Source organism: Brassica oleracea, chromosome C9, assembly GCF_000695525.1.
Source record: "Brassica oleracea var. oleracea cultivar TO1000 chromosome C9, BOL, whole genome shotgun sequence".
NCBI lineage: Eukaryota > Viridiplantae > Streptophyta > Magnoliopsida > Brassicales > Brassicaceae > Brassica > Brassica oleracea.
In genome coordinates this window covers 27,468,381-27,487,163 of record NC_027756.1, presented here as the reverse complement: position 1 = coordinate 27,487,163, position 18,783 = coordinate 27,468,381, and the positions used below count along the sequence as shown (strand labels likewise).

The window sequence follows — 18,783 nt, the reverse complement described above, 5'->3', positions numbered from 1 at the left end:
AAATAGTACAACTAGTACTACTTGTACAACTAGTAAAACAAATAATTATTCAAATAAATATTATATAAAACAAACTTTTAACATATTTTGACAAATCCATACAGTGGAAGATTAGACCAACTTTTTCATTTATTCTACATCATCCTCTTCTATAACATCATTCGCACGCTGAAAATAAAACCTAATATAACCATATTAATTGTAAAGTTATACACGTTATAGTTGTTCCAATTATACTAGTTATACTAGGTATATTTGTTGTAGTTGTACTAGTTATACACGTTTTAGTTGTACTATTTATACTAGTTTTAGTTGTACTAGGTGTACTAGTAATACTTTGTGTTCTTCTTTTTTGGAAATTTTGTACATTGAAGATGAGATTTGATTTTATATAAGCGGAAATGGATCTAGATTGATGTGGAATTGATCGATTTGGGATAAGAACGAAATTTTGTAAGGTTTGGAGAATTTTTTCGATTTGATTTGGATTTTGAGACGGAAATATTTTGATAAAATTGAAAAAAAATATATGGGGTTTTAAGGTTGTGAATCAGAATTGATATGGAGTAGATGAAAATGGAGTAACAAAAAATGATTAGATGAATGTTACTTGATTTTCAGTTTGGTTTTTGTGAAATATTTACATTTGTGTTTCAAAAAAAATCATGTTTCAAAAAAAGTTACGAAAGATGGCGATGAACGTGAGAGTGATGATTGAGATAGAGAAATCTGGAGATTTAGGGATCGTGTTTAAGTAGGATCGGATTAGTGGGTTAGAGCATCTCCAACCCCACTCCATAATTTATTGCAAAATGGAGTGGGGTTGGAAATGCTCTTAGGATAGTAAATAGGTGGGTTAGTAAATAAGTAGAGCTTCTTAGGTTTCATGGTCTTTTCCCTCTATTTTTGATTTAATTTTAATTCATTTATTAAATTAAAAAAGAAGAGGTCCATTATAGAATTATTTGACCCCATCTATTCCATTCCAGAATTTGTTCCCTCTCACTCTATGTTTCTCTCTTCTGCTCTGTGTAACTTTTCTCTTTTCTCTACAAGTTAAAAACCAAACCGAAATTAAAACTCCCTACGACAGAAAAGATCCGAACGCAAAAGACAACAGAAGCATCATCAAGCTTCCAAGCATTACACAGGGGAAAACAAAAGACTTTACGAGTTTCAGACAAACATCTTTACATGCCTGTAAAGAGCAGATATATATGTATAATAAACTTGTAAGCTTCTATTGTTGTTGTCGAGGGACAGCACGGGAACGAACAGGTTTCTTTGAGGGACTCACCCTGTGAATAAAAAACACGTCAACGATGGGAATCATAACCAAATAACAAGAAAGTGTTTGAGAAAACTGGTTTGTTCTTGGGGACCTTATCGGTAAAGAACCAAGAAGCACGCCACTGCAATTGAGAGCAGTTATTGCACTTTCAACCTGCCAAAGAGAGAAAAGAAGGATACTTTGAAACTTAATCTAAGGATACAATCGTAAAGATCAATAGTGCTTTACCATGACAAACTCAACGAAACCGATTCTAGTTGGATGATGATAATCACCCAGAAGCCTCAGACGTAACACCTCTCCACACACAGCCTCAAAGAAGAGTTTTATGTCCGTTTGAGTGACCTGTCCAACTCATCAAAAGTTCAGCTTCTTTATGTTTCATTATAGCGCCGTGAAGGAAACAAAATCACCTTCTTGTCGATGTTAGTGCAGTAGATAGTTCTCGTACACTTCTCACGCTCATCTTCAGTCTAATAACCAAAAACAGGACAAGTGCTGAGTCATAAAAAGCACATAACTTTGCACTCAGAATGTGATGAAACACAATACCAAAAAAAGTGTCTCACCCTTGGCAAGAATGTCGGGTTAACAGGTGCAATAGCAGTTTTGGACGGCATAACCTTCACATGATAGAATCCCAGTATCGTCCCAGACAGATTCAGCGCAGCTCTGGCACCCACTACAATTCCCCAAATCGTCAAACCCATTAAACCAACATTTACACACACTTTGAAAAAAAAAATGAGGCTAAATGATACCTTCATCAGTGAACTCGATGAAAGCAAACCTAAGTACTGAGTTTGGGTCACCACAAATGCGACAGTCAACAACCTAAACAACCAAAAAAAAAAGAAAAAAGTTAAGACAAAGAACACACCGCAAACAAAGATGAATTTGTGGAAGAGACTTAGAGACATGTCCAAAGCCGATGAACAAACCAGCAAGCTGCTCTTCAGTAACCTAAACCGAAAAAATAAAATTAAGATAGTATAATAAGTGAGAATATAGTAAGCCTGTGGAAGAACCATTGAAGAAAGGGTGGAAGCCTTTAGAAACCTGTTGGTCAATATCAGACACATAGACAGTTCTTCGAATGACGTCTTCACGCTGAGCGATACTTGTCCGAGGATTAATCCTCAGTTTCCCTTGTGGTGGTCCGAACGACTTCTTCTTTTTCAAATAACAGAAACAAAAACGACACTCAAAATCAAATAATTTCACAAAAGAAGCAGAGTCGCTAAAAGAAAAGGTGAGACCAAATCTAAGCAAAAGCCTCAAAGGTACAAGTTTTAGCTTAACAAACAACCAAGCACGAAGAGACAAGATACAAGAGACGTGTCATATTACCCATCGAAAGCCGCCGTCTTCGTTGACGGGGAAATATCCGGCTGCACCAAGGAAAGAGTCAGCGACGGTGAAGAAACCACCGTTACGTCCTTGCTTAGTCAGTGAGGGAGGAACAAACTCTTTAGCCATGGGGTTAAGCTTAGTTAAAAGCTCATTGAGCTCTCTCATCTCACGCTTGAATCTCTCTCCACCGTCGGATCCCTCCACGTGGGATCTGATCTCACCGTGGACTCCATTTTCACCTTGATCTTCGTTGGAAGAGGCTCATGATCCTTGACTGGTGACGGAAGACGGCGGCGACGGGGAGATTGCACCAACCTATGTATCAGTTCCGACGTTCTCAACGACCGCCATGATCAGATAATCGGAAATTAAAGAAACCCAGAAAGAAAGATCGAATTTTTCAGGGAACCCGCGATCAAGTAACACGAAATGAGAAGGGAACAGTAGCAAAAAGGGCTTCTACTTCTATAAGAAGGAGACACCAAGAGAGAGAAGAAAGGAAGAGGACAAGAGAGTAAAAACAAGGAAACCAGCCAGTGTATTAGAACATGTCAAAAACTACATCAAGTTTACGTTAATACATGTCACGTATACGAAGTTAATGATTATGTGGTGACAACATTATAAACGGATTTAATTCATTTTAATATAAATTAATGGAGTCAGTCCATAATTAATAAAAAAACTCAACTTAAACCAAATACCCGATCCAACCTAACCCTCTTAACCTTACCTACACACAGAAACTACCTAACCCGAAAAAAATAGACAACGACATTGTAAAGAAAAATCGATTTGGGGGTTTCTAACACACAGAGAGAACGAGACAGAGAGACCGAGTGAAAGAGATTGAGAGAGATTACAAACCCAACAACCTAATTTCGTTTCTTTTCTAAACCCAACAACCTAATTTCGTTTCTTTTCTTTAAAAAAGATGTGGAGAGTGGGAAAAATGTAAAATCGGGTTTTAAGAAGTATCATTGGAGTAATTAGTGTGCGATAGTATGGTTTCTGGAGATTCAATTGCAGGAAGAGAGTGAAGCATTGTTGGATCCTCCACCCAATTCCATCTCTCTTTTTGTTTCCTCTCTTTCGCTCTGTTTCTTTTTTACTTCTCTGTTATGAACCCTATTTTTTTATTTAATGAATGAAGGTCACTTAAGTCGACCACAGGTCGGGTTCACGAGCTAGGTCAGTGGGTTTTGTTGATTGGGTTTAAGTTTCATATATTATGGATTGACCCCATTAATTTAGATTAAAATCAATTAAATTCGTTTATGATGTTGCCATCATATAATTATTTACTTCTTATATGTGGCATGTATTAACATAAATTTGGTGTAGTTGTTGACACATTCGAATACATTGGATGGTTTCCACCATATTAGAGTAAACATCGTGTACCTCAGAAACGGTTTTTCTAAAAACAAAAATCAGAGAATTATTAATCGTAATTAGTTTTTAATTCCTATAGAGTCAGATCCTCGCGGATGTCTTTTTTTTTTTTGAAAAAATGAATAGTTTATATGTATTTTAATCTTATAGATATATAAAATTTACAATATTATATATTTGTTTTACATTACATGTCTACAAATAATGTTTTTATTGTTTACTAGATCCTTTCTCCGCACTACGCGCAGATAATATATTTAAATTTGTTACATTTATCATTTTTATTTGTATGTGAATTTTTGTATATTAAATTATATATAACTAATTTCTAAATTTGATTTTTTTTATATATTTTTAGTTTGAAGTAAGTATTTCTATTATATGTAACATAATTAACTAATAAAATATGAAGAATCAAGTCCGAGATTTTAGAGTTATGTAAAAAAAATATAATTATGTATAGAACATAAATTATCTTAGTTTAAAAGATCGGAATCTCATCTCGAATAAATTCACGAAAAGAAAAAGTACTTCAATAACCTACTTAAAATATAAAACCCCATTTTCAAAAAAAAAAACGTACTTAATAAAAAACTTTACGTGTAATAGTTGAAAACTGACAATTGAATATCTATTTAGAATATTATTTTAATATATCCAATGGTAAAATATTAATTGTAATAAACAAATTTTGAATTTTGTAATATTACATGAATTAGATGTCTTTAAAATCTAAAATCTATTTTATTAACATAATATATTTTTTATTCATTTATTATTTTGACGTTACAAAATATCGCTTTAGTTTTATTTGTATATTAATTTTTTTAATAATTTAGTTTCTTTTTAAGTAATTTTAAAATTATCAAGAATATAATATATTTAAAATTATTTATTTAAATATATCCAAATATGATGTCTCATTTTTACGTGTGTTTGCGTTGAGCATATTTAATTTTTAGTTTGTATATAACCCACACTATACAAACAAAAGCACAAAATAAATTTCATACACGTTGTTGTTGCTTTACCTCTATGTGTAGATGTGATGCTGTATTTGTGTAGTTAGCGTTTTGCCGTGGTTACTAATTTTCTAAGATTTGTATTGTAATATGGTTGAGATGTAGTGATGAACTGTTCTAATTTTTAGCGGTTGGTGTTATGTGTATGTTGTGTGTTTAGAGTGTATTTAACATTGTTGGAGGTTTTTCTAAAAGAAAAATAATGATTATATTCCTAACTTAAGATTTTTTTTTGTTTTTTGTTGTAATTTTTAATTGGTGATAACATATTTATAAAGTGCATAGCGTTTGTTGAAGTTTAACTGGCTAAAAATGCAGCGAAAAAGGTATTTTTGTGTAAAACAAAATTGTACTGGATGGATCATAGTTAGACATAATGACTGTAACTCAACATCAACAATTTTACTTTATTATTAAATTATATAATCTTCTATGTCGGACACATGATATATCAAAGCGTTCATAAATTAGAAAACACGTCTAATTTTGTAATTAGATAAGTTTTTAATTTTAAAGAAAGAAACTTGGAGAATGTTTCAAATAATATAGTTGGTAAATTCTCTGTAGATAATCAAAAATATTTCTCAAGATTCTTTATCGATTTCCCGTTTATAACATCCATTGTTACCAGAGGACCTTATTTGAGATAACACACTCAGGCTCTTGGGCTTATGGAGGACAATGTGATGTCCTGAAAAACCTTGAGCCTCTTCTTGTCCAACACTTTCGTCTCTATCCCCAAAACAGCCATGATCACCGCTTCTTCGAACTCCTTGCTGTCTAGTAATCCATAGTCTATCGCTTTCTTCTCTTTTGTGTTTCTCTCTCCCTCATCACCACCACCAAAACTCAACATTCCCATGGTTTGACTCGACGATCTTGTCCTCTTCAGCTTCTCTTTATTGTTGATCAACTTCGAAGAGAAGAACGGTTTTGCATCAACCCTTAATGGGTTGTTTAGTACTACATTCACATTCACATTGGTTTTCACGTTCTCGTCACCGTACCATTGCTCAAATCCGGCTTTGCCTTAGGCTTCACGCTCTATTCTCTACAAGGTTGAGGCAGCCATATAGAGAAAGAACCAAACATGGTGTCGAAAAGCCTTTTCTGCTCAAACAAGATCGTTATAAGCATCTGCTGCGCTCTCTCGCAAGCTTTTAAATGTGAATCCACTCCTCTAGGACCATCCACGACTGCTGGCTTCACAAGCTGTAACGTCTCTTTGGTTTCATTGATCATGCCTTGCTTCATAAGACAGATTCCGAGGTTACACATCTTGTTGCTGTCAGGTGCGATAGATAGAGCTCTCCTGTAGGCGTCTTCAGCTTCCGCGAAGTTGTCGCTTTGCATCAAAGCCCATCCTAAGTTCCCAAGTAGCCGAGTTGCTTCTTGCTCAAAAGAGACTTGAAACTTCTTCCCCTGAGATCCAGCGGTTTTGGTTTGTTTGCCTGTTAAAGGCGAGTCCTTTATGTATCAAGAAGAGTTTGTGTTTCAACAGTGCAATCTCGTCATCTTTCTCCCACATCTCTGTAAACAAAAATAACACACAACGGTTCAGTAAAAACTCAAGAATTGCATAACGAAACAAAGGAAAAATAGAAGATGTTCTGCTTTTTTTTGTAAAGTGAGTACCTTGTAGAGATCTAAGAGGATGTTGTCAAGCGATTCATGTGCTTGATCTGAACACCAGACTCTAAGAGACTTAATAGCTTCGATAGCTTCTTCTGCCCGATCTTGTTGCTTCATCACCATAGCCATATCTTTCAGAGCACTGTCAACTCTGTCTCCGGCGTTAATGGCGGACCAGAACAGCGGAATTGCTCTCTCGGGATCCTTCTCTACCAACTGAATCCAATAATCAATAGTAAAAACAACCAAATCAGATGAGAAGTTATGATTCCAAGATATGAAAGAAAGGATGAGACTTTTAATCACCTGAACGTTTTTGGCTCTGATGTAAGGACTGTCTCCGATGGGAACCTTGTGGATGACATGGAATTATTCAGATCGTGTGCGGGAGAGAGCTAGTGGCTTTGGGGGAGAACATGGAGCGGATTTGGCAGGTCTAAATACATATTTCGTCATCTTTGCAGTGAATGGGGAGACGAAGAAGAAGACGACAAATGAATCTCTGCATCAGATTTTATAAGAATAATCAGAATAGGATGAAAGCAAAACCTGGAAACGAATCGTTGATTGGATGAAAGCAAATCCCTTTGGATCCAAAGGTATTTCCACACCAGTATTGAATATGATCATTGATTGAGAAGAAGGTAACACAAAAAACAAAAGACCGAGATCGGAGAAGATGAAGTGGAAGAGTCGGGAGAGGCTCGTCAAGCTTGAAGACGAAGAAGCAGGTTTGTCTAGATGGGCTAGGTGGGCCAATAAAAATTTTAACAGATCCAATAAGAAAGTCCTCTCTATTTCAGCCATGGTGACGTGGCAAAAAAACAGCTTCCCATTGGACAATTTTTTATACTGACGTGAACATTCTATCTGAGGCTCTTATTCCCATTTTATTACTTGTTTGATATTTCTGATTTATTGTTCAGATTATTCAATTCCAGTAGTTGTTTGAATGTATTTGCACTTTGTAAAAGTTTGAAATATAAATTATTTACATGTTTATACAAATATGATTGTATTTGTACGTTTTAAAAAAATTGAAATATAAGTTATTTACTATTTTATACAAACATATATCTATATTAGTGCAGCAACTTAATTACAATCATACCAAAATTAATTACAATCATACAAAAACATTTATTACATGGTAAATGTAATTTGGGCCATAGTAATTGATGAAAAAGAAAATTGTAATATGGGCCATATTAATCCATTATTTAAAAGAAATCAGCCCATTAGAACACTGTTTGTTTTTTATACGGGAAACCAACAAACGTTTCTTGTTCACAAAAAGGATTTTTTTTTGTTTCATTATAAACAGAGCTCATCTCTGTCGTCGACCTCCTCCTATCTATTCCTCACCGAAAATCCAGACATAGAGACCGAACACTTATGTATCGAAATCTAAACCGAAGCAATTTTTAAAGATCGGCAGTGAGTAACATTGATAACAAAGGTTAGGAGTTTGATTCGTATTTATATTATAATCGATTTCTATTAATAGATTAGGGTTTTGTTTTGTTACTGAGATATTGACAGATTTGATCAAAATTGTGTAAAGCAACGCTAGTTTGGAGGATATATACTTGAATGGGAGAAGATAAAAGTAATCTCTATATTTGGGTGATTAGACATGATTCACCATCAATGGTTGAAAAAGCTTCCGGAGCTTCTATCGTGAACATCTGTTCTATAAAGCCTAACCTCCTAACAGAAGTTGAAGGGAGAAGACGAACAGAGAACAGACATATATGATTTGATATATTCATATTCAGAATCGACATACAGAGGTACTTTTATTTAACGATCTTCTTTTATGTAGCTATTACTCTAAATTAACTTATAACTAACGATTGTTAGATTGAACGTCCAATTATAGGAGCTCCGGCGAAGATCATAAATGATTTTTAATTAGAGAAGTCAGGTTGACTTAATTGTAAAAGCTCTGTTTAATGATAGAACCATCTAGTAGACTGTTTAGAAGTCACGGAATCAACATTGGACTTGTAAGTTCATCATGTTTAATATATTAGATGAATAATATTAGAAACAGTTAGAGTCAACTTTGTTATATCTTTTCTTTCAGGCTTGAAGTATTAGTAGTACCGACCAACTACTCTTTCTAGAGAAACCGAGGGAAGGGAGATGGACACAAAGATAAGAATAAGTTGTCGAAAAATAATAGTGAACTTACAACGACATGGTAAGAGATTGTTAAACCTTTTTGCCTTTTTAAAATCTTCTATAACATAGAATCTGTCAATCGTTTGATAGGTAATATTATGTCTTTTTAAAGATGACCAATGGTTTGAGTTGGACGTTCTGATGCAAAGGAAGACAACAACCTTGATGAATAACAGACTTAAGGTTAGTAATTACTTATCTATCATAAGTAAACCATAAAATGAATGCAATGTTGGACCATTTAGAATAGGTTGCGAGTATGAAAGAACCCTGGCTTAAGTATATATGTTTGGTTTTTACTTATCTGAGTGATGCATGCCGTGCTGGTTTATGTTAATGATACTCTTGTATAAAACCAAAATTTAAAACAAAAAGTTTCAAATTACCAAAGAAAATTACTTTATTTGTTCAAAACTCAAGAATAAGAAAATTATTTAAATAAATGTGTGATTAAAGAAATTGAAAGCAAATGTTGTTTGTTTGCATAAATTAAAACAATTTTTCTGAACCAGCAAGCATTTTTCCACTCGAGAAGAACATGTGGCCGACTCAAACCTGGAAAGAGCAAAAGTGGACATTCATTTCAATTCATTGTCTTCATTGTACATAGAATAAAACACGCATACAATTATTTTTTTTAATAAGAACACATCTAAATATAAAACGCGAGTAAACATTTAAGATTAAAATGACATACCTTATGACTCCAACAGTTCAAGGTTGTCAAAAACTTCTTTAAAAACAACTCTCATAGTTTTTTTCCTGAGGTTTGCAACATGTGTTTAGAAAGGTAAGTTACCCATTGGTCTGCTAAAACCATCTCGAAGCTGTCTCCTCCAAAAGATGTGTCTTGCTTCAACTAATGTAAGCTTTTAACTTGAACACGCCAATTGGATTTATAAGGTCTGAGTTTTGAGAGCGGAGTAGACATTCTTAGGTTGTTTTGCGTAATGTGATATGGTTTTCAAGTTTTGGAGATGAGATATATATAGTTGGCAAATCGAAAGGATATACACATAAAAGATTTGGTTGGTTATGATTTTGAGGCATTGAAAAACGAATATACGATTTTGATTTATTTAAATTATAATAATAGCCGGAATATTTTTTTTAAAAAAATTAGGCATACGTGATTAGCAAGATTTGAATATAAGATGGATATTGTGTTAATTGATTGATATCATTGCTTCGAAATAGGAATTTGTTTTGGAATGTAATTCCGTTTAGGAAATAAAAATAAATGTTCTGTTTTGATTATGTGCAGCGTAAAATCTACTAATACTAACTTTCAAAAATCTAAGGATATCAACTAAGCCGAACACACCATGATACCAAACCGAGAAACCCAAAATATGTTACTTAATATTGATCATAATATATATTTTGATACAAACCATGATACCAAACCGAGAAACAAATAGATAGATGAAAACAATTTTAAGATGCGAAAATATAATTTGATGATTTCATGCTTTCTTAATCTTGATATTTAATGGATTAGGATTATGTGGTTAAGTATATAATTTTGTATCTATCAAATACATTGATTTTGGTTTTGCAGACCAACATTAACCGAGGAATATTTCGTATGGAAACATATCAGGGGATCAAAATGTTATACTTACTGAGGTACTTTTACTATCTTAGGTTTCATTGGTTTTGTTTCGAGTTATATAAAGTGGTCAATTTTTATTAATTAGATGGTCTGGCGTAGTATTGTATAGTGAATTTATGAGATAGCGAAGTTGTTGGTTAGCAAATATATAAAACGACAGTGTTTTGTTTTGGTCAATGGCATAAGATTGTAATTTTTTAGGAAAACTCAGGGTTAATATTATTTGTACTCATGTTTTAATAGTTTTAACTAGATTTTTGACCCGCGCGGGATTACTTGTTTTTAAAAATCTGATTTAAATAATATGTTGTTATATTACAAATAATTTCTTGGACAATCAGCAGATTTGTTACTGAATCGCCAAAGTCTCAGAAGGTTTGTGTTTGATGTCTCTAAGATTTCTTCAGTTTTCTTTTCGGTTGTGTACATTTGTTTGATTGTCATAGATGAAGACCTAACTAAATCGGTTTGGTTGGAATAGTGGTGATGTATGAAATGATAGATATTGTTGTATTTATATAGGTGTAGATTAGCCAACTTTTTATTCTAAATGGACAATATATTATAGGAATAAAATCGTTTAGTTTAGGAAGTTCCTATATTTTTGGTGCTATTAAATCTTTTGAAATTACCAAGAAGTTGAAACTAACAATTGATATGAATATGTCGATAGAAATCATAACTATATATGGATTTAAGTTACAATAAAATAGGAATAGTAATATTTAGTTGAAATATTTTTAAATTAAATAGTTTTAAATCGTGTAGATAGTACATATAGAGCTGCCCAAGTTATAAGAGATAACATATTTATTACTGATTCATATAAGATTGTTTAATTGATATTTAAAAATGAAAAATAGATATTTAGGAATATTTTTTGTTTAATTTAAGAAAATACTATATTATTGATCTAATAAAATCTTTTAAATATGATTATATCTGTATGATTGGTATAAAATGGACAATATATTTTTAGAAATATATTCTTGTAGTTTAGGAGTTTCCTTCTATTATTGGTGCTATCAGATCTTTTAAAAATGTCAAGATAAGGATACTAATAGTTGATCTCAACCTGTTGTTTAGAATACGTGGATTTAGGAAAATTATAATAAATTTATAATTTAAAAATGATCTCATAATTTATCAATAAAAACATGGTTGATGGTCTCATAATGATCTCTTAATTCATTGGTCGTCATCTCTCTATTGAAGAAAAAGGAATCAAGACCGGCGTTGTATGGCATTATGTTTGATATCTATCACTTTTATCGTCTATTTGATACCATCTCCTTCCGTTATGTTCCTCGTTTACAAAACACTGAGGCCGACAATGTGACAAAGTCGGCTCTCTTATATGCTGATGTACCTCCTATGGATTGAAAGACCTATTTAGTTTAGAGTAATTGCACTCTACACATAAGAAAAACCATGTAATTGGCGATATGCACATTTGGTGTTTACTTAGGAATCATCGACAATTACATGGACCATTATACCCCTATTATTTTCTACATGCATTTTGTTTTCGTGATGCCCACAACTTTTAGTAGATCATATATCTGATAAACCAAATATACACGAAATCTATTCATGTCAAACAACTTGAAATATTCTAATGTTTTTGAAAAGTTTCCCCTTATTGTAAAAATCTAGACACCCAAAAGCACATCTTCTTCTATTTATATTCAACTGTTCTGTATTCAAGAAAAAAAATCAACTGTTCTTCTCTTGTTTGATACATATCCGAAGAATATCTCTTGCAAGGTACCATCTATGCTATCTTTAAAGTAAATTGAATATTTTCAATCAAACTGTTTGTAATATTTTCGAGTTTTCAGGCGCAAGTTATTTCCATAATTTCGGCTGGTGTTGAACAAAATAATGTCAACCTGGAACTTGGCTGGTCCGACGACGAAGAAGATGTTCAAGTTGAAAATCTTGTCAAGTGTATCGAAGAAGTTTTCTCTTTTTCTAATTCCCATTTCACAGGCGGAGCCACCAAAGCTGATGTTATCCAGATGCGTGATGAAGCCAAAAAGGAAAACAAAACTTGTAAAACCGCAAGAGCCAACCCAAAACAACATGTGTCCCATGCAATCGACGCAGACAATAATATCTCTAAACTATGCTAAAGATTTGTGAAGTAGTTCTAACTTTGAAAATGTCTTTGTCAAAACTTTACAGAACCTGTAACAAAAATGGAAAATCAAACTAACAAGACAGCTTAACTCGGCTAAAATATGAATTATACGGTCAACAAATATATATGTCAACGAAAATGAATTATGAAATCGTTCCCACTTGTAATCATTATCAGACAATGCTAAAATCTCGTACTATCATGCTAACGTTTCTAACGACACAGTTAACCTTCCCATTATCAGGTTTTAGACATCAACGAAAAGCTAAAACAACCTATAACTGCGTAAAGATATTTACGCGACCAAAGACAGTCGCAAACAAAAAGGATTATGAAACCAGGCTAACTTGGATTTTTTACCAGACAATGCAAATAGTTCAAGTAGCGAAGCTAAAAACATTAATCTTGTTCTTAAAATTCATCTTAGCCGGTTAGAATACAGAAATGCACAGTAAAACAAACTAGAAACTTCTGATTTATCCGACCAACCAAAAACAAGGCCTACAAAACGAAATATGAAATCAATCTTACTGGAAATTAGTAACAGACAATGCTAGTGATTCATGTTGACAAGCTAACATTATAAATATTTTTGTTAAAAATTCTTCATAGCCGGATAGAAAACAGAGAAGAAAACCAAAAACAACTTTAAAAATGCTAAAATCCGATTTAGCCGACCAACACAACGACAATACAACAAAATACTACTTAATGAGACCCCTACAACACACTTAAGCTAATACGCCCATCCCAATCTAACTTCAATATTCAACACCCACCTTCGGTGCTACTTCCTCCAGATGATGTATCTTTTTCCCTCTCACCCCCCTTGATTGATCTACCTCCTTTTGTTCCACCGCAATTAGCCAACTTCATAATTGGTGGCAGTGTGATAGTACATGCTATTGGCATCTCCAGACTTGTGTTACACATCTCAATGTTACTGGATTGTTGCAATCCCAATCCTTCACCAGTCACCATAACTGCAAACATTATCCCATAAAGGTTAGGTAACAATTGCACGAATTTCTAAATTATTGATTTATGTTGTCACGTACCTTTCTTACTTGGTGTGACCAAAGAAGGATCTTCAACACCATTAACGCCATTTGCATTTGTTCTTACAGTTTGTGTTGATATAATTGTTACATATGTAATAGATTATCAATACAATCTAAAGTAATCTTTCATAAAACGTCACTTATGTGATTCTCGTTTAGTATTAGTCTAGCGCTAATCTGATTTAGCCAATTTCATACTTTAGCAACTTAAAATGCTAGTAAACTATTTTTTTTTTTACAATCATATTAAAGGTATTAAAACTTTATTTAACCATTGATTTTTCTTGTTATCGTGCTTCAAATAAATTTATCCTGATAAAGGTTCGATGTGTATGGAAAACATTTCAAAACTACAACATGAATATACTACATGTCGATGCATTCATTGCTAACTTCAACCATCTCATCATCATGGTCATCTAGCTCAATAGTATCATTTGTATGATCGAATTCCCCATTTAATACTGTCAGAATTAAATACTTTCAGCTCTTGTATGTGCTTTAACTATGTTTTGATGTAGAGGCTTCGCCATTTTGCTTCCTTAAATAGGCAACCCGCCATGAACTTTCTGGCTCACTCCCCCGTACATTTTTTTCGCATGCAGACAAAGATCTTTTGGTGTGATTCTCTTTTCTCATCCAGCTGCTTGTGTCAGATTTCTCAACTCTTTCATTGGCCGAAATATCTATAGCCTCTATCACGTAACTTGCATGGGGGAATTTATCCTACCTTAATTATTACTCATCCCCCCAATTATATTTACAAACTCTTTTATCTTCCAACCTATATCAGGCCTACAGAATTTTCTATTTCTAAATAACCAAAAGGACATTTACGTAATTTCCTCTCCACTTAAACAATCCGAAAGCCCACATAAATTTTACCTTAGGTAGTTTCTTTATTTCCATGTTCTTTATGGATTATGAACCAATTCACTCTTTAGTTTAATGCAAGTAGTTTGATCCAAAAAAAAAACAGGGCTGATGGTTTAGTTTTAGAGTTTGGATTTATCGTTAAGGGATTAGCTTTGAATAATATTTTTACAAATGACAAAATTGATACATTGTGATTTCAAGCATATTAAACATATTACATTTTTCAGCATGTAATAAGTCTAATTTATAATGATATATATATATATATATATATATATCTGTATTCTCCGCCTTGTGCTATAAATTATTGTACAATGGAAGAATCAATAAGGCTAAGAAGATTATAACGTTCACCATGTTCTAGGTTTAGAAAATATATTCAGTTTATTTGTGATGTTGTAAGACTACGAACTTATTAATGTTCAAATCATATTGTATTAATTATATTAAATGTTTCGTAAAACGTATAGTGTTGCAAAATATGTTGTTATATTAGGAAGTATAAATAACTATGATCATTAATGAATTTCTAATTAACAATTAAATGACAATTGACAATTAAATGATAATGGCATTGTAATGTAATTATATATGAAAACCAAGGGCAAAATCCTGTTTTAATAGTATAGATAGATTACCTAAAGTTCTTTGAGTAAAATAAATAATATTGTGGAGCTGTTAAAGCTGAAATTTGATTTTGTTTTCACCGTTGTTAAAAGGTAAAAAACGATCGGATAAAGTAGAGGTTCGCATACAGAGAACAAGATCAACCTATTAGAAGGCTTATATTGCTCATTTTTTAATGTCTTTTTTTTTTGCTTAATATATAAACCCTTTTTTTCTGTCGACTACTTAATATATAGAAATATATACCTATTGCTGACTTCTTTTGTCGTTTTCTGCTTTCTTTTTTTGAAACTTGCCTTTTTTGCTTTTTGCAATTTTTGCAAGACGAAGCTATAGATCAGATCAACCAAACCTGAATCCACAATTTTGTATTATTCAAAAATAACCATATAGATCAGATCATACCAAATCCGAATCCACAATTCTGTATTATTCAAAAATAACCATCCTGAAATATATATTGATGCCCTCTATCAAATTTTATAAAATGTTCTAAATACACACATATACATATATATGTACACATGATAACAATTATGCAAAATTCGAGTGGGAGATATTTATAAAACAACCAGATTTTAATTGCATTGCATATAATAAACGAAATAACTTTGATATGATTTGATGTAATTAATAAATTTCCATGCTTGTAATTCCACTCTTGTAAACAAATCAAATCAGTAGTTGGGTATTGTGATTATATGGTAGATCATATATATGGTAAAACAACATATGGCACAAAAGGGAACACACAGTTGTACAATATCTTTTCCTAAAGAATAGCCAATGGACATTGACATAATACTATAGGTGATCACCAGCCTTTGAATATTTGTTTTACATAATTTCGTTTTAAAAATATTAAATATCCTTTTTTGTAAATTTTTATTTTGTGTGACAGTAAAATAACATGAATATATATATATAATTTATAAAATTTCATATATATTTGTATAAATACTTTGCCAACCAATAATGTAACAGTTTTACATTTAAGTCAATTTCTTAAGTTACAAACTTTCATTATATTTTAAAAAATAAAAGTTTTTAGATTGGATGTTACCGAATTGTATTAACTATTTTCCAAAGAGAAAACTTCTATTTGATAAGATCCATTGGTGTAGATATAAATTTTACCAACTCCAGACAATCTAGTTCAAAATAGTTTGCTTCAGTGAAAATGATCATACAATCCATTACTTAGATCAAAATATCAAACTCTGAATGTATAAAGATAGACAAGTTGATGAGAGTTATTTTGGAAGCAAAAAGAAAAATATTTCTCAATTCCAAAAGCTTAAAATATGTCTAATCAATCTAACTTATAGATTTTATAATTTACCTACAATTGTATTAAAAGGTTATATTTTCACTGTATTTTTTTGACATTCACTGTCATTTTTGTTAATCTCACTGAATATATCTATTTTACTAGGTAGAAATTTGCGCCTTGCGCGGGGTGAAAGTGTATGGAAAATAAAGAAATTTAACTTACATTTTGGTAGACATTATATAGTACAATACATAACATTGAGCTATATGCATATATAGGCATGGTGTTTGGTTTTAGTTTCGGTTCTGGTTCAGTTTTTTAGGTTTTGGTTTTAGAGAAATAGGAACCATTCGGTTATCTATGAAATTTGGATTGGTTTCTGTTTGTTTCAGTTTGAATAGAAATGTTAGAAACCGACTAATATCCAAAAAAATTGGTTCAAATTCGATTCCGGTTTGGTTCTAGTTTCTCGGTTAATTTCGGATCATCCGAGTAAAAAACATATATTCTCTTTTTCAAATTTTCGGATGAAATATTGGGGTTTCCGGTTAAATCTAAATATTTAGAATAAAAATAATTTGGATAATTCAATTCTTTTGAGGTTATGCAGATAAAATTAAATATTTTGGATAAAAATCTCCCGATAGTTTGGTTTTTCGGACATTACATTTTATAAGTAATATAATCAAATATTTGGTAATTTTAATATTTTTAACTATATAAAGAGGTATCCATTTGTTTTTCGGTTCCGATTCGGTTTTGTTTTTTGTTCCATTAATATAGAAACTGATCAGTTATTTATGAATTTTAGTTTGGTTTCAATTTTTTTTTCAGTTAAGTTTTATGTTTTTTTTTTTCCGGCAAAGCCTAGGCGTATCTTAATAACACACCCTGTTCGGGCTGAAATTTATAAAACAATACGTATGTTTTTCAAATTATAAACAAATGAGTTCTACAATGTGTGTTTTTCTCAATATATAATCATCAAAAATTAATTTAAGCTTCATGTTGAAAATTTGAAAATATAAGTATTGTTTAAATGTCTGAAATATATGTCAACTTAGCTTTTGAAAAATCTAACTGAAAACATAAAATACACTGGACTTTATTTTAGTGGGTCAGACCTTGAACCTTGCTAAAATTCTACTAATTATTATCTAGATAAGTAAACAAAAAAAAAAAAATCTAATATTGTTAAACGTTTTCAAGTCGAAAAAGTTTAAACCAGCCATTTGCAAAAGATAGGAGATGAAAACAATATAGTTGCGATGGTTTGTTTGTGTTAATGAAATAGAATAGGTAGTCACTTAATATATAGCTATATGTTGGGGTCAATGAAAGGAATTATGCATATTCAACAATTATTGCATAATATATTACATATAAAGTGGAAATCTGGGATACCATAACTATAGAAAATGGCAATTAACTCATTTTATAAAATTTTGAAAGTCAGCCATTTACTCATGTTGTAAGTATAAAAAGTCGCAATATAACGATTTAAAACACTATATTTTGTCAACAATATATTTTAAAAAAAAAAAAAAAATATATATATATATATATATAATGTCGACTACATATTTTTTTATGCTCTGGTTAATATAATGCGCTGGTGAATTGATATGGAGTTAAAAATTATTCAAGAGAAATTGTCAAAAATACCACATTTATATTACCAATTTTCATGTTTACACTAACCATTTTTATCTTCATTTTTAATGAAGGGTAAAAGATATTTATACTTCTAGGATTAACTAATTTAGACTTAGGGTTTAGAGTTGAGATATGATTTTTGGAATGTGAAATTTAAGATTCTAATAAATATATAAATAAATACTTAAAAAGTATAAAAAATAGTTTCAAACATAATTTTCGATTTTCAAAAAAATAATTAAATTTTTTTTTTCATAAAAATTTCAAATTTGAAAAAGTATAATTAAAAAGCATAAAAAAATTATTATTTTATTTTTATTTATTTAAATAATTATATATATATATATATATACATATATATAAATCTTTTCCCACTTAATGAAAAAAAATATTTTTGAAAATGTCTATTTAGTAATGGTAATGATGAATAATGGTACCATAAAAGTGATAAATATGAAATTTTACCATTTTTCAATTGATTCTTATGCGGCTACGTAAGGTAAATTGACAACCTCATTAATTGACACATCATCATGTCTATTTTGTAATTAATATAAACTATATGTTACAATTTTTTAAATGATTCTCAATTAATATATATATGAGATATTTGAAAATTATTTTGCTATTCCACAACTATATTGTATTAGCA

At 31.4% G+C, this 18,783-nt stretch overlaps 1 long non-coding RNA gene and 2 pseudogenes across 8 annotated transcripts; 1 reads left to right on the top strand and 2 right to left on the bottom strand.

Annotated features, from left to right (window-relative positions):
- Positions 1-1,049: 1,049 nt before the first annotated feature.
- Positions 1,050-7,149, bottom strand: LOC106314697 (annotated as a pseudogene).
- On the bottom strand, positions 1,241-2,995 carry LOC106317067 (annotated as a pseudogene).
- Positions 7,150-7,997: 848 nt separating the features above from the next.
- Positions 7,998-12,750, top strand: LOC106319090. Of its 8 annotated transcripts, none has more exons than XR_001265425.1 (7): positions 7,998-8,152; positions 8,236-8,486; positions 8,576-8,702; positions 8,783-8,899; positions 8,971-9,063; positions 10,442-10,509; positions 12,337-12,750. It is a non-coding gene; the product is annotated as an uncharacterized LOC106319090 (long non-coding RNA). The 8 variants fall into 8 exon arrangements; XR_001265419.1 differs by having other exon boundaries at positions 10,442-12,262; XR_001265423.1 differs by lacking the exon at positions 12,337-12,750 and adding an exon at positions 11,711-12,031.
- The last annotated feature ends 6,033 nt before the right edge of the window (positions 12,751-18,783 follow it).